This window comes from Lissotriton helveticus, chromosome 9 (assembly GCF_964261635.1).
Source record: "Lissotriton helveticus chromosome 9, aLisHel1.1, whole genome shotgun sequence".
In the NCBI taxonomy this organism is placed as follows: Eukaryota; Metazoa; Chordata; class Amphibia; order Caudata; family Salamandridae; genus Lissotriton; species Lissotriton helveticus.
Genome location: NC_136070.1, coordinates 533,388,949 through 533,408,078, shown reverse-complemented (window position 1 = coordinate 533,408,078; position 19,130 = coordinate 533,388,949). Strand labels below are relative to the sequence as shown.

General features: G+C 39.2%; 1 long non-coding RNA gene across 2 annotated transcripts; it reads right to left on the bottom strand.

Annotated features, from left to right (window-relative positions):
- Positions 1 to 916: 916 nt before the first annotated feature.
- LOC144782822 (uncharacterized) lies at positions 917 to 18,874 on the bottom strand. 2 transcript variants are annotated; one of them, XR_013601276.1, is made up of 14 exons: positions 18,687 to 18,872; positions 18,464 to 18,553; positions 18,271 to 18,350; positions 18,077 to 18,169; positions 17,896 to 17,981; positions 12,792 to 12,881; positions 12,599 to 12,678; positions 12,405 to 12,497; positions 12,224 to 12,309; positions 3,237 to 3,326; positions 3,044 to 3,123; positions 2,850 to 2,942; positions 2,669 to 2,754; positions 917 to 2,208 (listed from the first exon to the last, which is right to left on the bottom strand). It is a non-coding gene; the product is annotated as an uncharacterized LOC144782822 (long non-coding RNA). The 2 variants fall into 2 exon arrangements; XR_013601277.1 differs by lacking the exon at positions 2,669 to 2,754 and having other exon boundaries at positions 18,687 to 18,874.
- Positions 18,875 to 19,130: the final 256 nt, after the last annotated feature.

Below are 19,130 nucleotides of genomic sequence, written 5' to 3'. Positions count from 1 at the left end.
GTGTAAGATGTCACTGAACGCCTTGGTGGCTTGGTTTAGCCTAAAAAATCATCAAAAGTATAAAAGAGCTACATAATGCTTCTTGTTCTATTATATTGTTAGCATGTGTATGTGTATACATAATTGCAATTGGAAATGTTATTTTTTAATTGAATTTAATTTTTTGCAAATTATATTTTGATTTTTTACAGCTTGTCTGTCCTAGACATTATAAGCAAGTACTGAAGCCATTTCTAACCTGTAAAAAGAACATTTTTCAGGGTTTTGCCATGCACTCCTTGTATAATCACTCTCTTTATTATAAGGATATACCACAATTCTTTAACTAAGAATTATACTACCCACTCTCGTCAGGTCAGAAACCTAGTTGGTGGAATTGCTTTGGCCTAAATAAACAAGCATTTGCAATGCAATAGGTATCACATTTGTGAGAGTTTAAGCTATTGGCATTGCAAGTGATAATGCGAGACCAATGCATTTTAAAGAAGCGTCCGTCATTGTCCCGGGCTGCGTGGAAAGTGAAAGCGTGCATGGCACGCTGAATGTTGCAGGAAAGCATGTCGTGCCTGCAGTAGAAGAAACTCATTAAGGAAAATGGAGCTTACAGGATAAATAAGAAAGCAGTGTAACAACCGAAGTAAAAGGGCCAGTCCTCATGGGAGGTTGCAAATGAAGACAAGGTGGTACTAAGGAGGTACTAATAAGCATATTAACGAATCAGAAGCCAACATTTACAAAGGACAACGACACAAGCCAATGACCAATATGGGCAGAGAGTGGGCCGGGCTTCAAGTCCATACTCGAATACAGCATGCCTCGCAGAGCAGCTCATGAGCTGCTCAGGCTCGACCTAAAAATTAAATTACACTTTAAACAAAGGTGTTCTTGTTTTTTAATTGATTCATGAGACACGATGCATATTACAGTATTTAGTGTTTATTACATAATTTCATTTTATACAACGTGTTTTGCGAAATCCTCATACAAATTTAGCACTTGTGTAATAAAAGTAATAATAATGATCATCACAGGGACAACTTGGTTTCCAGGTAGCACTTAAAGTCCAATGAGATCCCCAGTTACAGTAATAAAAAGTGTAACTTGCATGGGAAAATTTAATAGAGGCTGCCGAGCAGCGTGACACAACACGTTTTTGGCGGGTGATAAATAGTCCACGTTTTGTTGACCCTAATAAGCCCAATATTTCCACAGTCATCTTACCAGATGAATGGCAAGAGTATTTTCAAGGACTTTATAATCACCCCGACGACACAGGTGGCGTTTCGGGAACTGGCAGTCTCTATAGAATCTCATCATCCTCTGTATTTCTCCATGGAAGAGGTCAGAGCTGGTATTGTTGCCTTATCTTGCAACAAAGCCCCGGGCCCAGACGGAATTCCACCAGATCTTTATCGGAGTAATTTAGAGGTCTGAACCCCCCCTTTTGACTAGAATTTTAAACACTGCCATCCGAATAGATATGCCAGCATCATGGTCATCGGCAATCATCGTGCCGATTTTTATAAAAGGGGACAGGGACAGTCCTCACTGTTTTCGCCCCATCTCATTAATAGATGCAACAATGAAGGTCTTGGGTGGGGTGATTTTAAACAGGTTGAAGGACTGGGCAGAAACTAATGGGGTGGTTACGGATACGCAATATGGGTTCCGTAAAGGAAAGTCTAGAAAACAAGAATTGAGGAGCACTCATCTATATGAACAGAAGGTAATCTGATTTAATCTAAAGGTGCTACTCTACGGAGTTGTGTTTGGCTGACACAATCTAAGGCTATACTAATGACAGAGAAGCAGGAAAACCTGCTTGTAGAGTGCACTGTTCCTGTAGGGAAAAGAAACCCTTTTCCAATATTTCAACAACAAATTTCAAGTAATCAATACTATAAAACAATGTTCACGTACATATTTAGTGTTTTATTCTAACATATATGTATGACATATCTATTTTTTCTCAGAATACATCATTACTGTTAATCTTTTTGTACATAAAATTGAGTATTTGAGGAAATAAATGTAAATTAGTGTTTTCACAGTTCATGAGTTGAGGACCATATGTTTTGCTGACTCGTCTCTTAGTCAGATATGGAAACAAGATTAATAATCACTCATAGAATTGTTGGTTCAATTTTCTCACGACATGGTGCCCAATGCAATTCGGGACCTGAAGGTACCCTTCGTCAGGGGCAAATCCTAAAATATATACAAACAATCGATCAATGAAATATTAAAGTTCAGAATAATATCACAAGAGTTAACAATCAAACAATTATTTACAGACACTTCAGGGGGAACAGAGGAATAACCTAGAATTTCATCAATGCATGTGATGGTCCCTGTCTATCTTATAATACATGGAATGAAGCAGGAGATAATACAAGAAAAAAACATGACATTCATCAATGCGTGTGATGGACCCAATGTTACTTGAACATACCGACGCTATGAATAGACATATTTATCAAGTACTCATCAATATGCGACTACTTCTGATACATTGCTATTGGTACAAAAACATCTTTAACATACGAAAAAAATACCATAGAATCAAAATTAAATTAAAGGAATAGGTGTCACTGTACCCAATACAGAACACAATGCAGTTGGTGTCCCTCTCATGTTAGCTCGTTATGTAAATTCTAACATCACATACCTCTATGGTGTTATGTTGCTGTGGAATGATATCCTATGCTCTGGAGTATAAACCTGAGTTTATCTAGAAGCGTGCTAACTGCAAATCTAAAGATATAAAATAAACATGAGCAGTGCTATTGTAGTTGAAGTGTTTATCATAAGAGTAATACACAATTAGGTATTGATAATATATAGTTCACCTGAATCATAATAAACCTACAGATAATGGTAGGTTATTGGAGAGTGCCCAAAATGGTCCACTGCGAAAAGTGGTGAAGCCTTTCAGGAAAAAACTAAAAAAATGAAAACAATATCATAATTAGGATAAAAATCGCGCTTGTTTAGTGGACCCTATTCCCTACCCTGTGCTTAGAGTTTACAAAATACTGCGTACCTTCGTGAGTCTCTAGGTTTCACCAATCACGATCTGTTAATGCCAGTTGGCATAAGAAATGTCTCGTCCAGACTACTAGTCTGTAAAATGATAAATATAAGTGTATCACTCAAGAGCTGAGCATGGGCGCCCAAACATATCAGAAATACGGTTCAATAATTGTGTGAATTATATGAATAAAGAGGAAATGTACCTTAGTAATTGCTAGCAGTCAACCCACAGCATGAATGCACGTTTAAGGACACTTGCGGTGTGTGGTTGTATATTAGTTTCGTCGCCAAATCTGATGGAGACATAAACGTATACTTGTCTCACAATTTACCAGAATAGCGTGAATAACGGACAAATAATATAATCCAAACGAAAATGAAACCTGAAAGAAATGAATATTCTTGCTCGTTACAAATATAGTTTACCTGTAAGCTCGAAGCAGTGCCCAGGCTAGGTGTGTGCTCGTAAGGTGAAACCGTGTTACCGCGCAAGGATACCATACAAGAATATAAAGAGTTCCTTGGGCCCCGTGCAGGAAGAAAGGACTCTGGGAACTGAAGTCTCAGAACCAGATATAACTGACAGTAATAAACACCAGTAAACTACAGTTAAGGGAAATGGATATCATTAAAAATAATTGTGTGCCACTAATTAAAAAACGTAACGATCCTGATTTCTAAACTTATTTTCGTGGAGAAAAACTGCGGATTGATAATGCTGTTACAAAGTACGTCCCAGTTCTTAAAAGTGTGCCACAGAGTATCTGGTGGGGGACTCCTACCCGGGGATAGTCTAACATTATTAATAGACGTGATGATCCATAACTAAGTAACTAACCTGGAAACCCATATACATGACGTGAACAGTGGTGATGACATAAACAGTGGTGATAACAACCTCTTAATGAAATGAAAACAGAAAAAATGAGCACATTATTTAACAATGCATCATAAGTAGGGCAAAGAGTAGGGCTTCCTAGACATAGATAGATCATTTGTACTGTTAGGTGTTACTGTATGTTCATAAGAAGCACCCTAGATTTAGCCTATCATTCAGACCGTTGGGGATTCCTGTGCATAAAAAATCTATCCAGTATGTTTCTCGCTGCAATAATCTAGCTGAGTTGTCTTGGCCTTCTTTCTTGGGTACTATTTCTAAAATCTGTGCACGTAATTGCGATATATTGTGATGATTTTCATCCCAATGCGTAGCTAAAGGGGAACTTTTTTTTTTGGTCCTGATGTTGCTCTTGTGCTCTGTAAGTCTGATTTTTAGTTTACGTTCTGTTTTTCCCACGTAAAGTTTGCCGCAAGGGCATTTCAAACAATAAACTAGATTAGTGCTATTACAGTCTGATGTATGCTTAAGATTGATCTTTTTACCTGTCATAGGGTGGGTAATACTATTGCCAGCAATAATGTTATAACAATGTATACAGATTTTACATTTCATGGTGCCTTTATATTCAGGTGAGATTTGCGAACCTTGGGGTGAGCATAATAAATCCATCAGATTACGTTCCCTAGTATGGGCAAATATAGGTTTTTCTTGAAATATACCATTGAATTCACTCTCATTTTGGAGAAGTTCCCATCTCCTTAAAATGCTTTGTTTAATTTGTCTGGTCGCTGTAGAGTATTTCGACACAAATGTAAATGTATTTTTGCTGGATCTAGTTTTGGGGTTCAACAATGTTTGACGATCAATTATTGTAAGTCTGTCTATACTTTGGTTTAGGATATCAGTGGGATATTCTCGTTGTTCAAATTTCTTACATTGCTTCTGAATCTGATTCTCAAATAAAGACTGTGTGGTACAGATTCTTTTGATTCTCAGGAGATGAGAATATGGCAGATTCGTAATCAAACTTCTGGGATGAAAGCTTGTGAACATCAAAGTGTTGTTCCTATCAGTAGGTGTAGTATAGATATCAGTTATGAGTTTCTTGTTAGTTTGGTCATTGGTAACAAGGACATCCAAGTAATGTACTGATGATGAACTGATAGAATGAGTGAACTGGATTCTTGGGTTCTTAGTGTTGAGATCATCAATAAGGTCTACAAGTTCTGACTGAGTCTTGGACCATACCAGGAAGATGTCATCAATATATCGCCCATAGATGACTAATCCTTCATTCCATTGATGTTTCATAAAAATATGCTCATGCTCAAACTGCGACCTGAAGATATTAGCATACGATGGGGCCCCTGAGAATCCCATGCTTGTCCCTGTCATCTGCCCAAAAAATTGCTCTTGCCATCGAAAGTAGCTGTTATGCAGACAAAAGGATAACAATTTTAAAATGAATACACTTTTGGCTTGAGGAAGATTCATTTGCAATAAGGCCCATTCAGCTGCTTCCATCCCTTGATGATGATTGATAGATGTGTATAATGCTGTCACGTCTATCGTGCATAATATCCAATCCTTGTGCCAATATTCTTGGATAGATTCTAGTTTAGTCAGAAAATGTGTCGTATCCTTAATGTACGAACACCACGATTGGACAAGTTGTTGCAAAAAATAATCCAAATATTTTCCAATAGGGTCGAAAATGGAGCTACACCCAGATACAATTGGGCGGAATGGTGGATCTGTGGGGTGTTTATGTATCTTGGGTGTCATGTAAAGGGATGGTCTTCGTGGATTTTGTGTGGTGAGAAACATTTTTTGTGCCTCAGTGATGATCCCTTCTTGACAAGCTTCATTTAGTAGTTCAGATAAAGCATTTTGAAGCAAAATGGTGGGATCACTTGCAATTGGTAGATAGGTTTGCAGATCTTGTACATGCTCGTTGACTTTTTTATTGTAATATTCAGTATCCATGATCACCAGTGCGCCTCCCTTATCGGCTGGTTTAAGGGTAAGATGAGACTGTTGCGTAATAGATTGAACCGTATGGTAATCATGAACTGTGAAATTTTTTTGTCTCATTGATTTATACCTGATTTTAGACAGGTCTTTCTTGACTGTGTCCTCAAAATAATCAAGGATCTTGTGGGATGTAGGAGCCATGTATTTGCTTTTGGGTTTAAATTTGGACTCTTCCAGTGATTGATCTGTTTGAGACTGGCATTCCATAACATTGTATGTATGTATGTATTTATTTCTTGTTGAGCGCGGCTGTCACCCAAAGGGTATCCTGGCGCTGAGACCTATCCATGCATCTGTTACCTAGGCTACATTACTCTGGGGATACATTCTTGAAATAGTGACACAATCTAAGTTTGCGCATAAATTTGAAAAATGCTACATTAGTTTCCAATGATGTGGTGTCAGTGGTTGGAACAAAGGACATTCCTTTGTTCAGAATCATCATTTGTTTTTTGGATAGTTCACAAGAAGAAATGTTTATGACGAGGGTAGATTTTTCCCACTGCATAGTGTTTTTCCCTCTGCCTCTCCAGGTGGGACGCTTACTGGTCCTGACGAGACTCCTACATTCGGTGGAGGTGGTTGCCCTTCCGTCATGGCCTGTACTAAAAAAGGAGCCGGTGTGGTTTTGTCAAGTCACTGTGTCATCATGGCAGGTCCTGCTTGTGCAGAACTAGTTACTGATGTGGACGGTATACCAGTTTTTGCCAGTGGTTGTCGTGATGCTGAGACATCCTGATCGGTCGTGATACTCTCTTCCCTGGAAGTCATGTTTTTGCGCGGAATAAAGCGTCTCTTGGCGTATATCTCTGCCCATGTGTAGACCTCATTTAATTTATAATCAATGGTGTCTCTACGGTATTTCCTGATCTTGCCTTCCTGCAATTCGAGATTATAACGATCTAATTTTGCATTAAGTTCTTCCAATGTTGTCTGCCAGATAGTTGGGTCAATAACTACTGATAAGTCCTGTTTCAAATTGAAGATTTCTTCATCTAAATCTTTGATGGTACGCGATAATTCTTCTATAATTAAAAGAATCAGATCTAAAGAGCATTTATTGAGGATAGAGAACCATTTGTCCATAAATTGTGGATTTAAATGGAATCTAAATAGCATAGCTCTCAGTGCTATTCTCAGTCCCCTCGGAATTCTTTTGGCTCGATGGTATTGAACAAGCGTTGATGCATGAAGACGCTGATTAAGTTGTCTTCTGGTTACATATTCTAGTTGTTTTAGGCGTTGTATGGTTGAACCCCCTTTGGTGTCTACCAATTTAATTTCATTGATCAGTGCATATATATCTGTTGCTTCATCTGCTGTATATGCAAGAGTACTAGCTCTGTTTTCTGTGATGTGAGTTATACTGTCAAAAGAGGCCATTATACTAATCAAACTTGGAAATATTATAAGTGGTGCTACCTCAAGAGGCCAAAAAGTGAAAATCTAGAAAACAAGAATTGAGGAGCACTCATCTATATGAACAGAAGGTAATCGGATTTAATCCAAAGGTGCTACTCTATGGAGTTGTGTTTGGCTGACACAATCTAAGGCTATACTAAAGACAGAGAAGCTGGAAAACCTGCTTGTAGAGTGCACTGTTCCTGTAGGGAAAAGAAACCCTTTTCCAATATTTCAACAACAAATTACAAGTAATCAATACTATAAAACAATGTTCACGTACATATTTAGTGTTTTATTCTAACATATATGTATGACATATCTATTTTTTCTCAGAATACATCATTACTGTTAATCTTTTTGTACATCAAATTGAGTATTTGAGGAAATAAATGTAAATTAGTGTTTTCACAGTTCATGAGTTGAGGACCATATGTTTTGCTGACTCGTCTCTTAATCAGATATGGAAACAAGATTAATAATCACTCTTCACTTCACTTCAAGAATCTTTATTCGGTGATTAAAAAACACCATAAAAGCACACATATATATACATAGATGAGAAAAACATTAAATCTTAATCAAGATCATGACACCATAAAAACACACAAATATATACATAGCTAAAAGAAGCATTAAATCTTTGTCAAGATCCTTGTACATGAATAATACAGTAAAAATCCCAACATACAGGGCCGTAAATTTAAGACATAAAATCCCAGGTCGTTCATTCCTCTCCCTTCGTCATCCTTAAACGAACCGCCACCTTAATAAAATTCATAACACAACATAAGGTTAGCGGATCGGAAGCTTGTTGCAAATAAACTAAAGCATCCCTGGCATGTTCCAATTGGGCTTTTTTTAATATGTCTACTAAAAATCTACGCCTGGGCATAGAAAAATAGGGGCAAAGCAAAATAAAATGAAGGGAGTCCTGCGGAGACCGATTGTCGCAGCCGCAGGGTCCCTTCTGCTCAATCGACATAGTAAAACCTGATGGGAAGGCCAACATAAAAGGAAGTAAGTTCAGTCTGAAACGACACATAAGAAATCTATCCTGTGCATTATGTACAAGATACAGATAGGGCTCCATACCCTCCACACTCTTGACCAAGTTGTAAGCCCTCACGGACTTTTTCTCTCCTTCAACCTCCGCACGACGTTGGGTTTTCCGCTCTAGGAAAATTTCCCCTACTTGTTTCTTGTGCTGTGCTAAGATGGTTGTGGGGTTCCTGAAAAAATTTCCGAACCCTAACTCTTCAAGAGTGTTTCTCACATATTTGAGCCAGGGGATGCGCATACAATGAGTCCTACTCAAGCAGTCCAGTAGAATTTCTCTGGTTAAATATGCGTCTGGATTTGCCCAAATTTTTAGCCATGCCACAATTGGCCTCAATTTTAGTGAGTCCACCAGGTGTGGCCTCCCTAGCTCCCTATGAGCTATATATCCAACAGTACTGGGTGGTACCCTCAGAATAGATTTCATGTGTCTGTTCTCTTCCTGTTCAATTCTAGCAGTGTTCACAAAGCCCCAGACTTCTGCCCCGTAGCTTACTTTGGAACATGTTACAGAGCCGTACAGGATCATCATCTGTTCCGGGCTCCACCTGCCCAGCCTCCTGCCATAACCAGCTATAGCCCCATTGGAGGCAATCATTTTATTGCAGCGTTCTTCCACCAGGGGCTTAAATTGGAGAGCACCATCGAAGGTTACTCCGAGATAGGAGAACGTTTTAACCTCCTCTAAGCGGTGGGTACCTATTGTGTAAACTGATTTAGAGGAGGGTTTTTTGCCTGCCAGGAGCACATAAGACTTGCTTAAGTTGACAGATAGGTCCAAATCACTCATAAACTTGACGAACCCATCTATCAAAATTTGCAAACTTCGGGGTGTACGCGCAAGCAAAACCGCGTCATCTGCATAAAGCAGGACAGGGATATGCCGCGACCCGACCCTTGGAGAATCTGCTTTTAGACCCAAGAGAGACTGTTCTAAATTATTAATGTAAAGGGAGAACAAAAAAGGGGCAAGGATACAACCCTGTCTGACTCCACTTTTACATGGAAAGGACTCAGACAATCCCCCCTCCCTGTTAAATCTTACTGTAGCCGTGGTGTCAGTGTGTAGCTCTCTTAAAATAGTAATTAGACCACTCTCGATCCCCAGACCTGCCATCATGTCCCACAACTTCCCTCTATTGACGTGATCGAATGCTGCTGCCAGGTCCATGAATCCCATATAAATGGGCTCATCACTGGCCAGAGTGTATTTGGCAGTCAGCATATATAGGTTCAGGCATTGATCGCTGGTGGACCTCCCTGCCCTGAACCCATATTGGGTATCCGAAAAGATGTTATTCTCTTCGGTCCACTCTGACAATCTGTTCAAAATTGCCCTTCCCAAAAGTTTGGCTGAAACGTCAATCAGGGAGATAGGCCGATAACATCTAGGCTCGTCCTTGTTGCCCTTTTTAAAAATTGGCACAATAATCGCTTTGGACCATGATGGGGGGAGACCACAGGAGATAGCAGCATTTAAGACCCTAGTCATCAAGGGGGCCCATAAGTCTATATTACTAAGAAAGAGGTCAGGGGGAATTCCATCCGGACCCGGGGCTTTATTCTTGGTTAGGCTTTCCATCCCTACAGTGATCTCTTTGAGAGTAAACGCTACCGGTGGAGCATGGCTTTGAGTTGCTGGTAGTTCTACAAAGTTACCCGGATCGTGGTTGTACAGACTCCTAAAGTGGGTAACCCACTGCTCCGGTAGGATATTGGCCCCTATTTCCGGAGAATCATTTTCTAAAAAGGTCGGATTGTTGATGATTCTCCAGAACCCCGCTAGGTCCCTTCTTTCCCCAGCCTCTCTCAGATCTGCCCAGGCTTCTGCCTGCAAGGCGAGTTTCCTCCTTTTGGTCTCTTTTCTGTATTTATCTCTGCTTGCCCTGATTTTTTGTGGGTCCCGTGGTTTTAACTTAAGAGAGCATTTCAGTTCCCTCAGTGCTTTAGAGCAATTCTGGTCAAACCACCGGGGATTGACCAGGTTACGTATGGGCACATTGGTCCTCAGTAGCCCATCTATCAGATTTGCAATGTGGTCAAACTTTTCTAATAATCTTGCGCCCTGTACTTCCAGATCCAAGCAGTCATTTATGGCCCGCAGACCCATGTTGCTCAAGTTTTTATAAAATTTTGCCCCATCTATTCTAGACCACTTCAGTCTCCTGCCTTGGTCAGTGACCCTCTCCCCTATTAAGTGGTGGACATTAGGTCCTCGGCCCGCCCTATATGTGAGCGTTAAAACAAGCGGGTTATGATCACTGAAGCTGTTCCAGTCTATCCCTACACTAATTACTTTGTTGACCAGGGATCTCGAGACCAAAATATAATCTATAATAGATGAACAGCCCCTGCCTTTAAAGGTTGGTGGGAGTGTGCCGTCCGGCTGTGGGCCTATCATATTGATGGTATGCTCTAGGTCGTACTTCAGCCGAAGCAACCTAAGAGCGTCTCCGGTAGATGAGTGAGAAAAATGAGGCCCCTTCTGGATTGGGCATTGCTCCCAATCTGTATTTACTTTAACTAATGCAGGACAGAGATGACAATTAAAATCCCCCACCACCACCAACCCATGGGATGGGCCCTTGTTCTGAAATGCGATTTCTTGTCCCAGCCTTTGTTCGAGTTCAGTCAATACCGGGATGAGGTTATTTGCTGACTCGGTATTATACAAATTAAAAACAGAAAACCGTAGCCCCTTTCCATGAAACCGAACTGCCTGGATCCCGTATGAGGACCAATCTGGGAAGGACCAAGTGCCTGGAAGATCTAGATCTACATAGAGGGACAGGCCACCCATAGCTCTCCCAGAACTAGACTTTCGGGCGGGAACAAAAAAAAACACTTGTAACCCTGCAAGTGATAGTTATTCTCCACAGCCCATGTCTCCTGTACACATATGATATTAAATTTCCTAATGTACTCAGCCCATTCCTTGTTGTAAAATTTACCCGCTATACCGGCTATGTTCCATGAGATAAATCTCACCCCCTCTCCCCTCCATTCCACTCCCTCCTGATCCCTTGATCTTAATTCCAACAATGGCCCTTGAATTGCCTGTTCAGGTACCCCTCCTATGTTGTTTTTAACTATTGCCTTAGGTTCAACACACATTGAATCCCCCACCCCAATCGCCGAAGTTTGTACAGCCTTTAAACTTAGCTCCTCCCATGTTTCTACCAGGTCGCCCTTTTTAATACAGCCATGGGGGGTGTTATCTGTATGTCAGTCGACCCCCTCTAGTCCATACAAACAGTTGAACTGGTTATGAGTATAAAAGGGTTGTTCCGGTCGACCAACTAATAATCACTCATAGAATTGTTGGTTCAATTTTCTCACGACATGGTGCCCAATGCATTTCGGGACCTGAAGGTACCCTTTGTCAGGGGCAAATCCTAAAATATATACAAACAATCGATCAATGAAATATTAAAGTTCAGAATAATATCACAAGAGTTAACAATCAAACAATTATTTACAGACACTTCAGAGGGAACAGAGGAATAACCTAGAATTTCATCAATGCATGTGATGGTCCCTGTCTATCTTATAATACATGGAATGAAGCAGGAGATAATACAAGAAAAAAACATGACATTCATCAATGCGTGTGATGGACCCAATGTTACTTGAACATACCGACGCTATGAATAGACATATTTATCAAGTACTCATCAATATGCGACTACTTCTGATACATTGCTATCGGTACAAAAACATCTTTAACATACGAAAAAAATACCATAGAATCAAAATTAAATTAAAGGAATAGGTGTCACTGTACCCAATACAGAACACAATGCAGTTGGTGTCCCTCTCATGTTAGCTCGTTATGTAAATTCTAACATCACATACCTCTATGGTGTTATGTTGCTGTGGAATGATATCCTATGCTCTGGAGTATAAACCTGAGTTTATCTAGAAGCGTGCTAACTGCAAATCTAAAGATATAAAATAAACATGAGCAGTGCTATTGTAGTTGAAGTGTTTATCATAAGAGTAATACACAATTAGGTATTGATAATATATAGTTCACCTGAATCATAATAAACCTACAGATAATGGTAGGTTATTGGAGAGTGCCCAAAATGGTCCACTGCGAAAAGTGGTGAAGCCTTTCAGGAAAAAACTAAAGAAATGAAAACAATATCATAATTAGGATAAAAGTCGCGCTTGTTTAGTGAACCCTATTCCCTACCCTGTGCTTAGAGTTTACGAAATACTGCGTACCTTCGTGAGTCTCTAGGTTTCACCAATCACGATCTGTTAATGCCAGTTGGCATAAGAAATGTCTCGTCCAGACTACTAGTCTGTAAAATGATAAATATAAGTGTATCACTCAAGAGCTGAGCATGGGCGCCCAAACATATCAGAAATACGGGTCAATAATTGTGTGAATTATATGAATAAAGAGGAAATGTACCTTAGTAATTGCTAGCAGTCAACCCACAGCGTGAATGCACGTTTAAGGACACTTGCGGTGTGTGGTTGTATATTAGTTTCGTCGCCAAATCTGATGGAGACATAAACGTATACTTGTCTCAAAATTTTTCAGAATAGCGTGAATAACGGACAAATAATATAATCCAAACGAAAATGAAACCTGCAAGAAATGAATATTCTTGCTCGTTACAAATATAGTTTACCTGTAAGCTCGAAGCAGTGCCCAGGCTAGGTGTGTGCTCGTAAGGTGAAACCGTGTTACCGCGCAAGGATACCATACAAGAATATAAAGAGTTCCTTGGGCCCCGTGCAGGAAGAAAGGACTCTGGGAACTGAAGTCTCAGAACCAGATATAACTGACAGTAATAAACACCAGTAAACTACAGTTAAGGGAAATGGATATCATTAAAAATAATTGTGTGCCACTAATTAAAAAACGTAACGATCCTGATTTCTAAACTTATTTTCGTGGAGAAAAACTGCGGATTGATAATGCTGTTACAAAGTACGTCCCAGTTCTTAAAAGTGTGCCACAGAGTATCTGGTGGGGGACTCCTACCCGGGGATAGTCTAACATTATTAATAGACGTGATGATCCATAACTAAGTAACTAACCTGGAAACCCATATACATGACGTGAACAGTGGTGATGACATAAACAGTGGTGATAACAACCTCTTAATGAAATGAAAACAGAAAAAATGAGCACATTATTTAACAATGCATCATAAGTAGGGCAAAGAGTAGGGCTTCCTAGACATAGATAGATCATTTGTACTGTTAGGTGTTACTGTATGTTCATAAGAAGCACCCTAGATTTAGCCTATCATTCAGACCGTTGGGGATTCCTGTGCATAAAAAATCTATCCAGTATGTTTCTCGCTGCAATAATCTAGCTGAGTTGTCTTGGCCTTCTTTCTTGGGTACTATTTCTAAAATCTGTGCACGTAATTGCGATATATTGTGATGATTTTCATCCCAATGCGTAGCTGAAGGGGAACTTTTTTTTTTGGTCCTGATGTTGCTCTTGTGCTCTGTAAGTCTGATTTTTAGTTTACGTTCTGTTTTTCCCACGTAAAGTTTGCCGCAAGGGCATTTGAAACAATAAACTAGATTAGTGCTATTACAGTCTGATGTATGCTCAAGATTGATCTTTTTACCTGTCATAGGGTGGGTAATACTATTGCCAGCAATAATGTTATAACAATGTATACAGTTTTTACATTTCATGGTGCCTTTATATTCAGGTGAGATTTGCGAACCTTGGGGTGAGCATAATAAATCCATCAGATTACGTTCCCTAGTATGGGCAAATATAGGTTTTTCTTGAAATATACCATTGAATTCACTCTCATTTTGGAGAAGTTCCCATCTCCTTAAAATGCTTTGTTTAATTTGTCTGGTCGCTGTAGAGTATTTCGACACAAATGTAAATTTATTTTTGCTGGATCTAGTTTTGGGGTTCAACAATGTTTGACGATCAATTATTGTAAGTCTGTCTATACTTTGGTTTAGGATATCAGTGGGATATCCTCGTTGTTCAAATTTCTTACATTGCTTCTGAATCTGATTCTCAAATAAAGACTGTGTGGTACAGATTCTTTTGATTCTCAGGAGATGAGAATATGGCAGATTCGTAATCAAACTTCTGGGATGAAAGCTTGTGAACATCAAAGTGTTGTTCCTATCAGTAGGTGTAGTATAGATATCAGTTATGAGTTTCTTGTTAGTTTGGTCATTGGTAACAAGGACATCCAAGTAATGTACTGATGATGAACTGATAGAATGAGTGAACTGGATTCTTGGGTTCTTAGTGTTGAGATCATCAATAAGGTCTACAAGTTCTGACTGAGTCTTGGACCATACCAGGAAGATGTCATCAATATATCGCCCATAGATGACTAATCCTTCATTCCATTGATGTTTCATAAAAATATGCTCATGCTCAAACTGCGACCTGAAGATATTAGCATACGATGGGGCCCCTGAGAATCCCATGCTTGTCCCTGTCATCTGCCCAAAAAATTGCTCTTGCCATCGAAAGTAGCTGTTATGCAGACAAAAGGATAACAATTTTAAAATGAATACACTTTTGGCTTGAGGAAGATTCATTTGCAATAAGGCCCATTCAGCTGCTTCCATCCCTTGATGATGATTGATAGATGTGTATAATGCTGTCACGTCTATCGTGCATAATATCCAATCCTTGTGCCAATATTCTTGGATAGATTCTAGTTTAGTCAGAAAATGTGTCGTATCCTTAATGTACGAACACCACGATTGGACAAATTGTTGCAAAAAATAATCCAAATATTTTCCAATAGGGTCGAAAATGGAGCTACACCCAGATACAATTGGGCGGAATGGTGGATCTGTGGGGTGTTTATGTATCTTGGGTGTCATGTAAAGGGATGGTCTTCGTGGATTTTGTGTGGTGAGAAACATTTTTTGTGCCTCAGTGATGATCCCTTCTTGACAAGCTTCATTTAGTAGTTCAGATAAAGCATTTTGAAGCAAAATGGTGGGATCACTTGCAATTGGTAGATAGGTTTGCAGATCTTGTACATGCTCGTTGACTTTTTTATTGTAATATTCAGTATCCATGATCACCAGTGCGCCTCCCTTATCGGCTGGTTTAAGGGTAAGATGAGACTGTTGCGTAATAGATTGAACCGTATGGTAATCATGAACTGTGAAAAATTTTTGTCTCATTGATTTATACCTGATTTTAGACAGGTCTTTCTTGACTGTGTCCTCAAAATAATCAAGGATCTTGTGGGATGTAGGAGCCATGTATTTGCTTTTGGGTTTAAATTTGGACTCTTCCAGTGATTGATCTGTTTGAGACTGGCATTCCATAACATTGTATGTATGTATGTATTTATTTCTTGTTGAGCGCGGCTGTCACCCAAAGGGTATCGTGGCGCTGAGACCTATCCATGCATCTGTTACCTAGGCTACATTACTCTGGGGATACATTCTTGAAATAGTGACACAATCTAAGTTTGCGCATAAATTTGAAAAATGCTACATTAGTTTCCAATGATGTGGTGTCAGTGGTTGGAACAAAGGACATTCCTTTGTTCAGAATCATCATTTGTTTTTTGGATAGTTCACAAGAAGAAATGTTTATGACGAGGGTAGATTTTTCCCACTGCATAGTGTTTTTCCCTCTGCCTCTCCTGGTGGGACGCTTACTGGTCCTGACGAGACTCCTACATTCGGTGGAGGTGGTTGCCCTTCCGTCATGGCCTGTACTAAAAAAGGAGCCGGTGTGGTTTTGTCAAGTCACTGTGTCATCATGGCAGGTCCTGCTTGTGCAGAACTAGTTACTGATGTGGACGGTATACCAGTTTTTGCCAGTGGTTGTCGTGATGCTGAGACATCCTGATCGGTCGTGATACTCTCTTCCCTGGAAGTCATGTTTTTGCGCGGAATAAAGCGTCTCTTGGCGTATATCTCTGCCCATGTGTAGACCTCATTTAATTTATAATCAATGGTGTCTCTACGGTATTTCCTGATCTTGCCTTCCTGCAATTCGAGATTATAACGATCTAATTTTGCATTAAGTTCTTCCAATGTTGTCTGCCAGATAGTTGGGTCAATAACTACTGATAAGTCCTGTTTCAAATTGAAGATTTCTTCATCTAAATCTTTGATGGTACGCGATAATTCTTCTATAATTAAAAGAATCAGATCTAAAGAGCATTTATTGAGGATAGAGAACCATTTGTCCATAAATTGTGGATTTAAATGGAATCTAAATAGCATAGCTCTCAGTGCTATTCTCAGTCCCCTCGGAATTCTTTTGGCTCGATGGTATTGAACAAGCGTTGATGCATGAAGACGCTGATTAAGTTGTCTTCTGGTTACATATTCTAGTTGTTTTAGGCGTTGTATGGTTGAACCCCCTTTGGTGTCTACCAATTTAATTTCATTGATCAGTGCATATATATCTGTTGCTTCATCTGCTGTATATGCAAGAGTACTAGCTCTGTTTTCTGTGATGTGAGTTATACTGTCAAAAGAGGCCATTATACTAATCAAACTTGGAAATATTATAAGTGGTGCTACCTCAAGAGGCCAAAAAGTGAAAATCTAGAAAACAAGAATTGAGGAGCACTCATCTATATGAACAGAAGGTAATCTGATTTAATCCAAAGGTGCTACTCTATGGAGTTGTGTTTGGCTGACACAATCTAAGGCTATACTAAAGACAGAGAAGCTGGAAAACCTGCTTGTAGAGTGCACTGTTCTTGTAGGGAAAAGAAACCCTTTTCCAATATTTCAACAACAAATTACAAGTAATCAATACTATAAAACAATGTTCACGTACATATTTAGTGTTTTATTCTAACATATATGTATGACATATCTATTTTTTCTCAGAATACATCATTACTGTTAATCTTTTTGTACATCAAATTGAGTATTTGAGGAAATAAATGTAAATTAGTGTTTTCACAGTTCATGAGTTGAGGACCATATGTTTTGCTGACTCGTCTCTTAATCAGATATGGAAACAAGATTAATAATCACTCATAGAATTGTTGGTTCAATTTTCTCACGACATGGTGCCCAATGCATTTCGGGACCTGAAGGTACCCTTTGTCAGGGGCAAATCCTAAAATATATACAAACAATCGATCAATGAAATATTAAAGTTCAGAATAATATCACAAGAGTTAACAATCAAACAATTATTTACAGACACTTCAGGGGGAACAGAGGAATAACCTAGAATTTCATCAATGCATGTGATGGTCCCTGTCTATCTTATAATACATGGAATGAAGCAGGAGATAATACAAGAAAAAAACATGACATTCATCAATGCGTGTGATGGACCCAATGTTACTTGAACATACCGACGCTATGAATAGACATATTTATCAAGTACTCATCAATATGCGACTACTTCTGATACATTGCTATCGGTACAAAAACATCTTTAACATACGAAAAAAATACCATAGAATCAAAATTAAATTAAAGGAATAGGTGTCACTGTACCCAATACAGAACACAATGCAGTTGGTGTCCCTCTCATGTTAGCTCGTTATGTAAATTCTAACATCACATACCTCTATGGTGTTATGTTGCTGTGGAATGATATCCTATGCTCTGGAGTATAAACCTGAGTTTATCTAGAAGCGTGCTAACTGCAAATCTAAAGATATAAAATAAACATGAGCAGTGCTATTGTAGTTGAAGTGTTTATCATAAGAGTAATACACAATTAGGTATTGATAATATATAGTTCACCTGAATCATAATAAACCTACAGATAATGGTAGGTTATTGGAGAGTGCCCAAAATGGTCCACTGCGAAAAGTGGTGAAGCCTTTCAGGAAAAAACTAAAGAAATGAAAACAATATCATAATTAGGATAAAAGTCGCGCTTGTTTAGTGAACCCTATTCCCTACCCTGTGCTTAGAGTTTACGAAATACTGCGTACCTTCGTGAGTCTCTAGGTTTCACCAATCACGATCTGTTAATGCCAGTTGGCATAAGAAATGTCTCGTCCAGACTACTAGTCTGTAAAATGATAAATATAAGTGTATCACTCAAGAGCTGAGCATGGGCGCCCAAACATATCAGAAATACGGTTCAATAATTGTGTGAATTATATGAATAAAGAGGAAATGTACCTTAGTAATTGCTAGCAGTCAACCCACAGCGTGAATGCACGTTTAAGGACACTTGCGGTGTGTGGTTGTATATTAGTTTCGTCGCCAAATCTGATGGAGACATAAACGTATACTTGTCTCAAAATTTTTCAGAATAGCGTGAATAACGGACAAATAATATAATCCAAACGAAAATGAAACCTGCAAGAAATGAATATTCTTGCTCGTTACAAATATAGTTTACCTGTAAGCTCGAAGCAGTGCCCAGGCTAGGTGTGTGCTCGTAAGGTGAAACCGTGTTACCGCGCAAGGATACCATACAAGAATATAAAGAGTTCCTTGGGCCCCGTGCAGGAAGAAAGGACTCTGGGAACTGAAGTCTCAGAACCAGATATAACTGACAGTAATAAACACCAGTAAACTACAGTTAAGGGAAATGGATATCATTAAAAATAATTGTGTGCCACTAATTAAAAAACGTAACGATCCTGATTTCTAAACTTATTTTCGTGGAGAAAAACTGCGGATTGATAATGCTGTTACAAAGCACGTCCCAGTTCTTAAAAGTGTGCCACAGAGTATCTGGTGGGGGACTCCTACCCGGGGATAGTCTAACATTATTAATAGACGTGACGATCCATAACTAACTAACTAACCTGGAAACCCATATACATGACGTGAACAGTGG